Source organism: Ursus maritimus (genome assembly GCF_017311325.1).
Source record: "Ursus maritimus isolate PB19 chromosome X unlocalized genomic scaffold, ASM1731132v1 scaffold_X1, whole genome shotgun sequence".
Taxonomy (NCBI): Eukaryota; Metazoa; Chordata; class Mammalia; order Carnivora; family Ursidae; genus Ursus; species Ursus maritimus.
The window spans coordinates 105,318,516-105,332,363 of record NW_024423319.1 but is presented as its reverse complement, the minus strand read 5'-3'; the positions used below and the strand labels follow the sequence as shown (position 1 = coordinate 105,332,363).

At 41.8% G+C, this 13,848-nt stretch overlaps 1 long non-coding RNA gene across 1 annotated transcript; it reads right to left on the bottom strand.

The window, feature by feature from the left end:
• Nucleotides 1-12,241: 12,241 nt before the first annotated feature.
• LOC121101853 lies at nt 12,242-13,841 on the bottom strand. The gene is made up of 3 exons (XR_005833864.1): nt 13,056-13,841; nt 12,889-12,967; nt 12,242-12,358 (listed from the first exon to the last, which is right to left on the bottom strand). It is a non-coding gene; the product is annotated as an uncharacterized LOC121101853 (long non-coding RNA).
• Between the last annotated feature and the right edge of the window lie 7 nt (nt 13,842-13,848).

Sequence of the window (13,848 nt, the reverse complement as noted above, 5' to 3'; positions counted from 1 at the left end):
TGACCTTCGACAAAGTCTTTAAAAGCAATGAAGACAGGGGGCTCTGGGCTGGTGACCTCAACGGCAGGGCTATAACTCTTCACAAGTGTGGGATGGGTGTTGCAGTTGTGACGGCTGCGTGACAAATTAACCCAAAACTTGGGAGGCATAAAAAAACCCCATTTACTATGCTCATGGATTCAGTGAGTTGTCAATCCCATCATGGCTCAGCAGGGACAGGTTGTCGTGGCAGCTGGAAGAGCTGAAGGCTGGCTCTGTCACATTTGACAGTAGATGCTGGCTACCAGCCCAGATTGCAGCCGGAACTGTCAGAGGAACACCTACTTGGGGCCTCTCCGTGAGACCTGTGCTTCCTCACAGCATGGTGACTGAGATCTGAGGGCGAGCAGAGCGAGGTAACCAGGTGGAAGGAAGCCACATCACCTTTTATGACCTAACCTCAGAAGTCATACAGCCTCACTTCTACTGCATCCAATTTGATAGGAAGAAGTCACGAAGGTCAGCCCACATTCAAAGGGAGGAGAATTACACTCCACCTTTTGCTGGGAGGGATAGCTAGGTTCTACAAGAACATGTGGAACCAGAAATATTGCTGTGGCCCTATTTGATCACCACAGGTTTGGCGGTACATGCCTGAGGCTGGAACCACCTTGGCGTGGGGACTCCCTTTGGGACAATGGCTGAGTCCATGAGTATAAAACAGCTGCTATAGGAGTGTAAAGAGTGGTAACCTTGGGCCACCACTCCAGCCCCTGTAATACCTAATTTCAGTAGTGACCAGGTGATAAGAACCACGCATCTATCTTTCATTTAGAATTGATTAATTTAGGTCTAGTAAAACCCTGGGGTTCAAACGCCGGGGGTTCTTGAAAACTATTCAGTGAGGAGAGGGAGAGAGAGGGAGAACGAGCACACAGTACTGGATTGCCCACAAATTTGGATATGTAAGTGTGTGAGCAATTAACTTGATTACGGGGAAGTGACACTTGTACCTCCAAGCTGGTGAAGAGGCCATACCTACTATAACTTTCACATGCTAACTTATGGGCCCATCTGCCCCTCCACCAGACTGAACACTCTTTCGAGGAGAGGACTGGACTCTTCTTATCGGGTCTCCCCCAAAGATTCAACAAGCTTGGCCTTTGGAATCACACCTTTGATTTAAATCTCAACTCTGCCACTTCCTAGTTGTGTGGCCATAAATGTTATTTGATTGTGCCAGACTTGAGTGTCCTCACCTCAGATTTAGTAAAAAGATTAAGTAAGATTGTTTTGCCCTAAACCTAGAAGGCACTCAATAAATGGGAGGTCCTTTCTTTCCCGCTAAAAATGGTGAATGGCCAGGTAAACTCCCCTCCCCCTGCCCTTCCCCATTCAGCTTTTTTAGTTTCCAGAGTCCAGAGTAGGAGGAGGAGTTAGGGAAGCAAGAACGGGTCAGAGGCTTCAGGACAAGGAGAGAAAGAGGAGTTGGCATATGCTCTAGGGCACAGGAAGGAGGTCAAGTTACTAGAGCAAAGTAAATCGTTTTCATTCTTTGATGAAACAAACACTGAGTTCATCTCACAAGGACCCAAACATTGTATGAGAACCTGGGGATATGGCAGTGAGGAAAGAGGTCTCTCATCTTTGCAAATTTCTGGGATTTATATTAGTCATTAGTATATTGCACACGGAGATGGGGGGGGAAGATGGTGCAGACAAAAGACAGACAAGCAGGGGCACCTGGGTGGCACAGCGGTTAAGCGTCTGCCTTCGGCTCAGGGCGTGATCCCGGCGTTATGGGATCGAGCCCCACATCAGGCTCTTCTGCTGTGAGCCTGCTTCTTCCTCTCCCACTCCCCCTGCTTGTGTTCCCTCTCTCGCTGGCTGTCTCTCTCTCTCTGTCGAATGAATAAAATCTTAAAAAAAAAAAAAAAACTACTTTATGCTGGCCGATCAGAACTCACTCAAGCAAAGATCGACTGAGGTCAAGACCTGGGTGAGAAGGAGCAAGCCTTGCAAAGGTCCAGGGCACCAGGGCTGGGTTGCTCACCTCCAGCACTACTGGATCATTTTCGGATGGGAGGCTGTTCTGTACTTTGGAGGAAGTCTAGCAGCAAGTTTAGCACCCACCCTCCAAAGTTGAGACAACCAAACATGCCGCCAGACAGACATCACCAAGGGTTGCCTGGAGGCAGAACTGCCTGATTGAGAACCCCTGCCAAAGGAGCATGGCCCCAAGGCTGCCTGACTTCACCAGTTCCAGCTGCCCCTCCCCCGGGAGAAGCTGGGCAGGAGATCTTAAAGAGCAAAGGGGTCAACAAGGCAGCGAGGATACTTTCTGGTTCAACACTGCAGCTGTTGGCTGTTCTGCTTTCCCACTCAAAGCCTGCGACAGGCCAGACAGCCTCAGAATGCAGCCAGGTGGGCACCAGCGCTCTACGCCACTTCCCTGAAGGTGAGCGGCTCCCCACGGCTGTCCCCCAAACTCAGAGAAGAGCCAGGCAGCCACATGCCATCACTCGAGACTAGATCTTACCATCTTAACCATTTCCAACTGTGCAGTTTGGTGATGCTAAATGTTTACACTGTTCTGTAGAAGACCTCCAGACCGTTTTCATTTTGCAAGTCTGAAACTACAGCCATTGACCAAGAGCTCCCCATGTGCCCCTCCCCCCAGCTCCTGGCAACCACCATTCTATTTCTATGAATTCGACTACTTTAGACAACAGTGGAAGCACACAACATTTGTCCTTTTGTGGAGCCTTGCTTCACTGAGCATAATATGTCCTCAAGGTTCATCCACGATGCAGCTTGTGACAGGATTTCCTAACTTAAAAAAAAATTTGTTTTGGATTTCCTTCCTTTCTAGGGGTAATATTCCACTGTATGGATATCTCACATTTTGTTTATCGATTCGTGTGTCAGCGGACATTTGGGTTGCTTCTACCTCCTGGCTATTGTGAATAGTGCTGCTGTGAACACGGATGTTAAAGGACACATACAGTATGTATTTATACCTTATTATACTAACATCTTTATGGAGATATAATTCACAAACCACACAATTCGCCCATTTAAAGCATGTAATTCCATAGTTTTCCATATATTCACAGAGCTCTGCAACCATGACCACAATTTTAGAACACGCTCATCAGCCCAAAAAGAAACCCGTTAGCAGTCACTCCCCCTCCACACCTCACCCCACGATGGTCAGTTGTATTTTTTTTTAAGTTAAGTTTCACCAATGTGGAGCCCAACATGAGGCTTGAACTCAAGACCCGGAAATCAAGACGGGAGCTGATAATCAAGAGTTGGAAGCTTAACCAAATGAGCCACCCAGGTGCCCCAACAATGGTCTGTTTTATATGTCAACTCAGTACTGCTATGAAGGTATTTTATAGACTTGATTAAAGTCCATTATCAGCTGACTTTAATCTAAATGGGCTTGATCCAATCAGTTGAAAGGCCTAACAGCAGAAGTGAGCTTCCCCCTAAGAAATTTCACTTGTGGACTATGGCTCCAGCTCGTGCCTGAGAATCCGAGCGTGCCCTTCCTGATGACTTGCTCTATGGACTTTGGACCCCAGCAATCACCTAACCCAATTCCTTGCAATAAACTTCTTGACATAGATGTCATCCTTGTTCTGTTTCTCTAGTTGAATCCTGAATGATACACTCCACTGCCACCCTCCAAAGTGCTAAGCAACCACTAATCTACTTTCTCTACGGATTTACCTATTCTGGACATTTAAAACGTATGGAATCATCCAATATGTGTTCTGATCATACAGTATGTGACTGGCTTCTTAGATAATGTTTTCAATTGTCATCAGTGTAGCACACACCAGTACTCCATTCGTTTTTATGGCTGAGTAATATTCCACTGTATGAAAATGTGTTTTCTTTATCCATTCATCTGTTCATAAGACATTTAGTTGTTTCTACTGTTAGGCTGATATAAATAATGATGCTATGAACATCTGTGGACAAGTTTTTACGTGCACCATGTTTTCATTTCTCTTGGGTATTTACCAAGGAGTGAAATTTGAGTCATATGAGAACTCTATGCTTAACATTGTGAAGAACTGCTGGACCACTGGACCGTTTCTTCTACATCCTCACCTACACTTGCTACTGCCTTCCTTTCTTATTACAGCCACCCTATCTCATCGTGGTTCTCGTTTGCCCTGCCGTCACACTAATGACGGTGAAAATCTTTTCATTTGTTTATTGGCCACTTGTATATCTTCTTTGGGAAAATGTCTGTTCCTTTGCCCAGTTTTAATTGGGTTGTCTTTTTATTGTGGAGTTGTTAAAGTTCTTTATATACCTGATTACAGTCTCTTATCAGATATATGACTTGCAAGTATTTCCTGCACTCAATGGGTTATCTCTTAATTTTCTTGATCCTACTGTTTACATATAACACAAATTTTTTAAACTTTGACACAGTCCAATTTATCTGTTCTGCCCCTTTGTGCTTTTGGTGTTGTAACTAAGAAACCACTGCCAAACCCAAGGTCACGATTTACTCCTTTACCAAGATTTACTCCTATGTCGTCTTCTAAGAGTTCTAGTTTTAGGTCTTACATTTAGGTCTATGATCCCACACAGTTTCCTAAAAGTCTTACCTATTTGGTAGTGCTTTTCCAGAAAATATTTATGGCACCGTCAAAAAACAATTAAACCGTTGTGTTTAAAACAAAATGTGCAATGTGTGCTCTTTAGCATTCTAATCTAGGCTGAGAACAATATTTGAAATGAGCCAGTACTCTCTCTGTAGGACAAATAAATGCTTTCATAAGTACGTCACTTTTGAATGGAGTGCAGTTTATGACCTATTTACTTATGAACCAGCCCAAACAGTTTGCCTCCATAGCGTGAGGGAAGGAAGAAAGACTCTATTGTGAGAATCAGGAAAAATCTAATCACTAATTTGGTCTAAACAAGGGAGCTTAGAGCTTTCTGTGGCTTTCAAAAACTACTTTCTCTTTGCTTGAGAAAGATGAATAAAAACTGTTTTTTAATGTCTTGTGACCTGGAAATATTTAATGTAAATAGAACAGTCCTTTTATTTATATTTTTCCTCTAAAGCTGAGGGGAAGAGAGCCTAACATAAATGAACCAAATACCATCTCAACATGCTGTTTCAGGGGGGTCCCCAAGATTACCCACACATGTGGCAATTCACTAAGACGACTCACAGGACTCGGCATACACTTGTCTTTAGGCTTAGATTTATTACAGCAAAGGGTATACGACAAGACCAGCAAGGGAAAAAGACACCGGCAGAGTCTGAGGAGATCCATGCACAGGCTTCCTTCAAAGGCTCCCTCCTTCTCTGCCCGCGAGGGGACACACTGAACGTGTCCTTTTCCCCGGCAGAAAAAATACAGCCACACCTGTATTATGCTTCTACCTCGGGAAGCCCATTAGAGACCCAGCACCTAAGATTTTTATTGGGGGTTGGTCACATAGGTAGCACTGGCCTAGTTACTACCCAAATCCCCAATTTCCAGAAGGAAATCAGGTGTTTGCCATAAATCACATCATTTACACAAACAATATATGTGCAGGGTCTGGTGCCCCAGCTTTTATCGGCTTGGGGAACTTCTGAGAAGCTAAAAGATGGCGGTCTTGCGCCTGCTGTGTGAACTCTCTTCTGCACAGGGGCCGTGGCACTCATTCAAGCTCTAATTTACAGTTTACTTATCAAATTTGGTGTCTAGGAATATTCCAAATCATCATCATTACAGTGAGTTGAAGTTTATCCCATGTATGAATTTTTAAAAAGTCAGTATATTACTGTAGTAAATACTGTATAGTGGCATGTTTAAGCTACTAAGAGATTTTTAAAGGTCAGTGGCATACCTTATTATGTAAGTGGGTATTAATTTTAAGTAAAACATATCTATTCATTAAAGCAGGACCTGCAGGATTTCATCTGGTACTACTCTTCGGCACATGTTTAAACTCCTTTTTGTTAACTGAAAGGAATAAAATATTAAATCTTGTGTATCTGCAATAACATTAAGAATGAGCTAGAGGAATACATCAAGGGTGCCCAACCCTAAGGTAACTTTTGTCAGGCTTGCTGGGGACAGAAGGTGCTCCAAAAGGAAAACAGTAATCACACAAAGAGAGCACAGGTTAGACTAAAAGTAAAAACATCCATCCAAAACCAATGTTCTGTTGTACAAGACTTGTTTTCTCTGATTACTCTTCTTCCTTCTCTAAAAAAGTCAGTGTACACAAAAAATGTAAGACCACTGTCTAAGTACACTATGTTCATGTTTTAGACAAATATCCTTGGGTGCTCTTTTGCACAAGACCAATACACGGAATTACTATCTATCAGATAGCAATCCGAACGTTATGATCATGCTGCCTGTAATTATTGTTTTGTGTGCTTGCTTTGTCTTGACGACTGAACTGTAAACTGTATTTCTCCTCCCTGTACAACATAACAGAATATCTAGACCATGCACTCAAGGGGTGCTTAATCAGTCTAAGGGGGGAAAGTCACAGAGATTGAAGGCCTTTAGAGAGTACCAAACTCAACCTCCTCTGTGTTTAGATCTGGAAGTCAGAAACAGAGGCACACACACTCTTGGACCGGTGGCCATCGAACAAATCTAATGCTTATGGGCACCCTCAAGGGCTCAAATAAAACCAAATCAATGCAATTTTGAACTTTAAAGAGCACACTCAGCACACATTTTGCCACGTATATGTCAGCACCTAAGGTCAGCACCGTGGGAACACTAAAGAGAAAGACACTTGCCCTGGTCTCAGGGAGAGTAGTCTACTCGAGATCAGGTGCGAAATCACAAGGGTAGAACATGCAGGAGGACACAGAAAATCTACAAAGTGATCCGGGAGGTCAGAGAGAGGTTTTCACGTCTGGAAACGCAGTTCTTTAGAAATGTAAGAGCGATGGGGAATTCAACAGGAGTACAAACAACTTAAAAAAGTTCTGTAAAGGGGCAAGCCTTTCCTAAATCTCACATCCTGCCTAGAAATGAGGAACAAGAACAGAAGGTGACCCAAGGGGAAAACAACAATCGCACCAAGAAATCTATTAGTAGTAAGTCAAGCGTCTTTAGATCAGCTGGGCCCACAAAGAGCCAGGAACACAAAGTGAGGAGCAGAAAACAATGTCACGTTTGCCTGACAGGACAGAGAGGAGATGCCGAAAGGAGGACATATCCTCACCAGCCTCAGCAGCAGGAAGCAAGTAGGGAACGCGAAGCAGGGAAGGCCCTGGGAGCACCATGGCCACGGCCACGTCTAAAGAGCCTCAGTAAGTCGAACACTACACAAAGCAGTCTGCTTTTCTTCGTGGAAACATGACTTTCGATCCCGGGGAACATGCCCCCAGACAAATCACAGCTTCCCTCTTGGGTAATGCTGTGACTGAGGGTTGCATTCCTGAAGGAGGAGTCAGAAAGTAAATCAGAGAGATATGACCCACAAAATGCCATAGATAAAAGTCACACCACAACCTTCTAAAACTTGAAACAACAGAAATGTATCATACCGCACTCATGACAAGAAGGGCCCCACTGAACACACCGAACCAAAGTTTACAAAGTAAATTTGAGACTTCTAATGTTAACTTCCTTGCTTTTCTTAGAATTCTTTTAAAAATGTTTTTGTTACTTTTATTTATGTCACTGTTATACGGGCTCAGGATTTCAAGAGTCAAACAGTTCCACCAAGTGTGTTGCAAAAACCAGGGGTCCCACTGTCTCCCTCTACCCATCCTTTCCTTCAGTGCTAATGACAACCTAAGAATCACTCTCTTCCTAAGGAAAAACAAAATTCCCTCTCCTACGGTCTTACGGACAAAGTCATATGTGCATTCAGACACTCATTAGCTGAGGGTCATTTTCTCCCAGTTTAGAAGAGATATGGAAGATAAACCAGGGGCGCCTGAGTGGCTCAGTCGGTTAAATGTCTGCCTTTGGCTCGGGTCATGATCTCGGGAGTCTTGGGATGGAGCCCCGCACTGGGCTCTCTGCTCAGCTCCTCCCTCTCCCTCTGCCTCTCCCCTGCTTATGCTCTCTCTCTCTCTCTCAAACAATTAAGATCTTTAAAAAAAAGATAAACCAGACAGCTGATGTTTAAAAGCTGGTATTTTCCCCGTAGTGAACAAAGCATTTAAAGTCATGCCTCCAACCACACTCAAATTTGGAGTCACTAACAAAATCTGAGTATTGCATCATCTACACACTGGAACGACTCGCTGTGACTTCACTTTTGAGTGTGGGGAGCAGTCTCTGAATCCTATATTTTTCTCCATCTTTGCCTTTACTTTTGTGTCCACCTGTTCTTTACACTCTTCAGACAAGCCAGTGCTGAACGGAGAGTGTCCCAAGGTGTACCTGCGAAAAGAGAGTTTATGGACGGACTCTGCAGCTGAGTCTGAAGACTATTTCCCAGGTTGGGGGTGGGCAGGGAGAAGAGCCACTTTCTACACTATTCTCCTGCCTCTCAGAGTCATAGCTGAAGCGCAACAACAACGCTTTAGACTTAAGAAGATAAAGGCCCTTAAATGTGAAATACAGGTCACTCAGCACTGCTAAGTGAACAAAATGTAAACACTGAAATGCTGGCTTATGAAAACAAAGTTTTGCTCCATCCAGAAATTTCTTTGGCTATCATTTCCTAAATATAAATAAGCCTGAACTTTGGTCATGTCTAGAGTCTGACCTAATTGTATCTTTAGAACTATGTGCTAGCTGACTGTGGACTTGAAATTTGAACCTACCAAAAGGGAAACAAAACATCAGACAGGAGGTGTACAGGGTGAAAACCAAAACCGCAAGCAACTCTTTCAGATGGTGATAAACGAAGCCATTACGTCTTTTATCATTTTTTTCCCGTCATGATATGTATACTCTTTAATTTCCAGCTCTTATTTCACCCATTTCCCCGCCCTCCTCCCCTTTGGTAACCATCAGTTTGTTGTCTATAGTCAAGACTCTTTCCTGGTTTGTCTTTTTTCTTTGCTTGTTTGTTTTGTTTCTTAAATTCCACATATAAGTGAGATCATATGGTATTTGTCTTTCTCTGACTTATTTCATTTAGTATAATACTCTCTAGCTCCATCCATGTCATTGTAAATGGCAAGATTTCGTTCTTTTTATGGCTGAGTAATATTCCATTCTATACATATATACATATAGAGAGAATGGAATATATATATCACTTCTTTATCCATTCATCAATTGATGGGACACTTCTGCTGCTTCCATAGTTTGGCTATTAGAAATAATGCTGCTCTAAACATAGGGGTGCATGTATCCCTCTGAATTAGTGCTTTTGCATTTGGGGGGTAAATATCCAGGAGTGCAACTACTGGATCATAGATAGTTCTATTTTTATTTTTTTGAGGAACCTCCATACTGTTTTCCACAGGGGCTGCACCAGTTTGCATTCCCACCAATGGTGCATGAGGGTTCCTTTTTCTCCACATCCTCACCAACACTTGTTGTTTCTTGTGTTTTTGATTTTAGCCCCTCTGACAGGTGTGAGCTGATATCTCATTGTGGTTTTGATTCGTATTCCCCTGATAATGAGTGATGATGAACTTCTTTTCATGTGTCTGTTGGCCATCTGGATGCCTTCTTTGGAAAAATGTCTGTTCATGTCTTCCGTCCATTTTTTAATTGGATTATTTGGTTTTTGGGTGTTGAGTTGTATCAGTTCTTTATATATTTTGGATACTAACCCTTTATTGGGTATGTCATTTGCAAATATCTTCTCCCATTCTGTAGGCTGCCTTTTAGTTTTGTTGACTGTTTCCTTCACTGTGCAGAAACTTTTTATTTTGATGTAGTCCCAACAGTTTATTTTTGCTTTTATTTCCCTTGCCTCAGGAGACATATCTAGAAAAATGCTGCTCTAGCCCATGTATGAGAAATTACTGCCTGTGCTCTCCTGAAGGATTTTTGTGGGAGGACTCACATGTAGGTCTTCAATCTATTTTGAGTTTATTTTTGTGTATGGTGAAAGAACGTGGTCCAGTTTCATTCTTTTTGCATGTAGCTATCCTGTTTTCCCAGCACCATTTGTTGAAAAGACTTCTTCCCCACTGTATATTCATTCCTCCTTCGTTGAAGATTAATTGACCATGTACTTGTGGGTTTATTTCTGGATTTTCTGTTCTATTCCATTAATCTATGTGTCTATTTTTATGCCAGTGCCATACTATTTTAATGACTGCCCTTTTGTCATATAACTCGAAACACGGAATTGTAACACCTCCATTTTTTCTTTTTCAAGATTGCTTTGGCTATTTGAGGTCTTTTGTGGTTCCATACAAATTTTAGGGTTGTTTGTTCTAGTTCTGTGAAAAATGGCTATTGGTATTTTGATAGGGATTGCATTAAATGTATGGACTGCTTTGGGTAATATAGACAACCCAATTCTTCCAACCCATGAGCATGGAATGTCTTTCCATTTCTTTATGTCATCTTGAATTTCTTTCATCAGTGTTTTATAGTTTTCCACATATATACTTTTCATCTGTTTGATTAAGTTTATTCCTAGATATATTTTATTGTTTTTGGTGCAACTATAAATGGGATTTTCTTAATTTCACCTTCTGCTGCTTCATTTTTAGTGTACAGGAATGCCACAGGTTTCTGTACATTGATTCGGTATCCTGAGACTTTACTGAATTCATTTATCTAGTAGTTTTTTGGTGGAGTGTCAAAGGTTTTCTGTACATAGTATCACGTCATCTGCAAAGAGTGAGAGTTTTACTTCTTCCTTACCAGTTTAGATTCCTTTTATTTCACTTACCTACCTTTAATTACAATTAAGCCTTGGATGAGAATTTAATCCCACAAATACATTGCTGATCCCTCTGACAGAAGTTTTTGCATTAGATTGGGTGGGTGTATTAAATTAAAAAGTGAAAACATTTACACTCATGGTACACCATTCAGCTATACAATAAGCACGAATACTGCTGGTCACAATGTAAAGTGTTTCTCTACATATCAAACCTTTCCCAGAAAATGAGTGCAAAGTGCATTCATTAATATAGGACAGTGAGGAGAACATAATCTCTGTCTCTTTCTCACTGAATTCAAGGATTCTGAACTTTATCTTTAAACGAATAAAAATCAGTAATACTCACTATATGGCCTAATTTGAACTGTCATCGGTTGGCTATTTAACCACAAACAAGTCACATTATTCCATCTGTATATGTGAACACAAACGTTTTACCTTATTTTGAATTTCCTTTAGGCCACTTGAATCTAACGTCATTGATCCATTAGGGAAGTACTTTGCGGTACATGGGCCACCTGTGGGCTGGGACCAGCAGTGCATTTACAATAAAAGCTGCTAACCCAGTGGCCCAGGCACCTACTACTGTACTGCCAAGGTGGGCAGTCCCTCGGCTGGCCTTGGTTCTTCCACCTACTACTATTGTTTTGATTTTGTCCCAAGCCGCAACACAGATGATCAGATTGATGAAGGCATTCTTCAGCATCTCCCGTCCCTTTTTCCCCATTGAGACAATTGCTTTACAATCTTGATCTGTGATAAAGCAATCTTTCTTAGGACTCCAACTACTACATTATCACAGAACAGACCACACCACATTTGTCTCTTCAGAGCACCTTGTATCACTCTATATGGTAGAAAACATTCCCTCCAGAGTCTCTAAAGTTATTCAAATAGAATTGTCCTGATTAAGTTACAGATAAACTGAATTGAGAATCACAGTTTTATCATAAAGGGAACTGTCACAAAAAACAGAATAAAAAGTATAAACATAAGTAAAAGGTATTACCTCAGGACAGAAAAACAGAATACAAACGTACTGAGGTCAGGAATAAGCCAAGAAAGGAAAGATATAGCACTATGAAAAGTATAAAGAGCTGGAGAAATACAAAATCTTATAATATGCAAATTTTTTACTCCCTACAGTTCAGGGTTCATGGAAGGTAAGCAAAAAGTGATAAATGTAAAAGGCAGGCAGCACTGGACATAAATCACCACGGAAGGAAAGGATCATAGTATAAAGAGCGACTGAGTTAGCCTGGTTGGAAAGTGATGAACCTTGCTGTCCTAAATGCAGGCCACGTACTATTCTGAGCCGGCTCTGTGACCCCCACCCCACCACCCCCCTTGGAGGATTTAAGAGGTTTTAAGGCAATGTTTCAATACTGACTAAAGGGTTAAAAATGGGAAGTAATACCTTACAGTTAGGAGAAACTCAAATACCTTTTGATTAATGATCTCAAGAGCCATTTCTTCATCTTCTCTAGATCAAGCAATCTCAAGAACGAGGAAACTTGTGGAGTTTCTACTTTCTGGGGGTGATAAAGGAAGCCAAGCCAATGGGAAAAGCCTGAAATAATAATAGTATATTTATGAGATATTAAATTTAGGGCACAGCTTTAATATATTTGGAAGACTGGCACGATAACACAAAAGTATTTTGGCAAAAAAGGAAATAAAGACTTCTGGGTCACCACGGGGATTATTCTAGGGACAAATTTGCTTCAGCTCATTAGTCCGGTGATAATGCTGGCAACATTCTTGGCCATTTTGGCTCTATCTATTAACATGAGCACGTTTCATTTGTGCCGTGCTAGCTTACCAAATGCTATCAAATCTGGAAGGTCAACAGTTCAGAATTGACACTGCAAGAATACAAAGACAACTTTTAATTTCCAACCTGACTGCAAATTGGAAATTCTCAATTCTTTTTCACATGCTGTTCCCCTGCCATCTTCCCTCGCTGGCTGATGTGTCAAAAGGGGCTCCTGCTGTTCCCACCAGCAATGAAAATAGAAAGTTCAGTAAGCTGTGCATTCAGGGGCCACAGAAGTGAGTACAAGGCCGACATACACAGAACCAACACACATGAGCACATACCATTCCTGCACTGGCCGAGGACAGACTGCTTCATTATGCATCTCCCACTGGCATTCAGGAAGGGGAAGATCCGTGTAAGCTGGGAGGTAATGGAACACAACAAGGGGTCGCGATTACTGTTTTCTTTTGTATGTCTTCTAATCACCGTCAGGCCAACTATTACTTACAAGTTAGGCTCTCGCGCTGGCCGTTCGAGCATCATCTTTCAGCTCTAGAGCCACTCTGCTTGACTCGACTCTTGTGGGGCTTGCACTGTGCAGACTGCCAGCTGGTCTGCCCTGAGGGGAGTTAACGGTTTTCTTTAACACACACACACACACACTCAAAGAGACATACCACACATACAACCATGCGTACTGCACACATGGGCACCAGCCAGATACGCTTAAACTGTCACTCAATATAAAAAAAGGCAGAACTTTTTTTTTAATTTGGAATTTTAATTATGTACATAAATAGCCACATGAGAACGAGGAGTTCTAAGGCTAGACATTGTCTCTAGGTGAAAGGATTTCCGATTAGTCCACTTGTAGCATGGCATCACCCAAGATAACAAAGAAGCCTAGTACAGTTTGTCCTGAAGAAGAAAGCCAAATTACTACATTCAGTACTGACTTCTCTGCCATTTTTCTGTAGAAATATTGGTTTACTGCATGGAGTTTCCAATGTTTACCTATAACTAAAAGAAAAAGAAAACCATAAGTAAACTGCCAAGGGAAAAAAAAAAGAGACTCTAAAACTTTGTTTTTTGAAAATTCATCAGGGTCAAATTGAGAAACCATATTAAATATTTACATTACTATTATGACTGTAAGGATCATAATGCGCCAGAAAAAAACTGTAATTATTTCTATTTTACAGACACTTAAACTACAAAGCAGAAAGGTTTTGTGTTTCATCCAAACTACATTCAGATTCTCAACTGGCTGTGTACCTGAGCATAATTAAACAGATGGATGG